Here is a 956-nt window from a genome sequence, read left to right as displayed (position 1 = left end):
GTAGATGGGACCCTCAGGGTTTATAGCCTATTGATGAATAAGTATCCTGTTCAATAGCCTCTCTGGTTTATCTCCCTCATCAAAGCTGGGAGATGCTTATCAAACTAAACAGATAGATTGCTGACACTCCTAATAAGAATGCAATTTTTATAGATAATACTTATATGTTCTGAACACAGGTAACTCAGATTCTCATTAATATTCAGCGATTTTGAGAAAATTATAGCCCTTACAAGGCAACTTAATAGGGAAAGGAAGCCCAGAACACAAGCTCAGGGTTTTTCCTTAAACCTTCCTTGACAACTAAAAACAATTAGGAACACACAAAGTATTTTCAAAAGGATACTAGACTGTATTACTACATACTAGCAACAAACAATTGGAAACCAAAACCAGGAAAATAATTGCCTTCATAATAGCATAAAAAAAATGAAATACTTAGTAATACATTTAATAATGGAAATGTAATACCTATACCAGGGGTTGGAAACCTATGGCTAGTGAGCCATATGTGGCTCTTTTGATGGCTGCATCTGGCTCACAGACAAATCTTTAATAAAAATAATAATAATAACATTAAAAATATAAAACATTCTCATGTATTACAATCCATTCATTTCCTACCGCTCATGTTCATGGTTGCGGGTGGCTGGAGCCAATCACAGCTGTCCTCCGGAACAACACCAAATTTTTTTGGATAATGCGTAACGTACACGGGTTGTTGTGAGGTCAGGAAGTAAACTTTCCTCCTTTTAAGCAAGTAGTCAGCTAGCTAATTGCAGAAACCCTTTTGAAAAAGAAGATGGATAAAAGAAAAAAGATGAGGAGTATCATACTTTTCAGCAGGAATGGACAGAGGAATTCACCTTTGTGGAGAGAGCAGGTTCTGCAGTGTCTAATAAGCAATGATAAAATTGCATTGATGAAATGGTCAAATATAAAGCAACACTTCGACA

This window comes from Saccopteryx bilineata, chromosome 4 (genome assembly GCF_036850765.1).
Source record: "Saccopteryx bilineata isolate mSacBil1 chromosome 4, mSacBil1_pri_phased_curated, whole genome shotgun sequence".
Classification (NCBI taxonomy): domain Eukaryota; kingdom Metazoa; phylum Chordata; class Mammalia; order Chiroptera; family Emballonuridae; genus Saccopteryx; species Saccopteryx bilineata.
The sequence above is the reverse complement of the archived record's forward strand: the minus strand, read 5'-3'. Positions refer to the sequence as shown.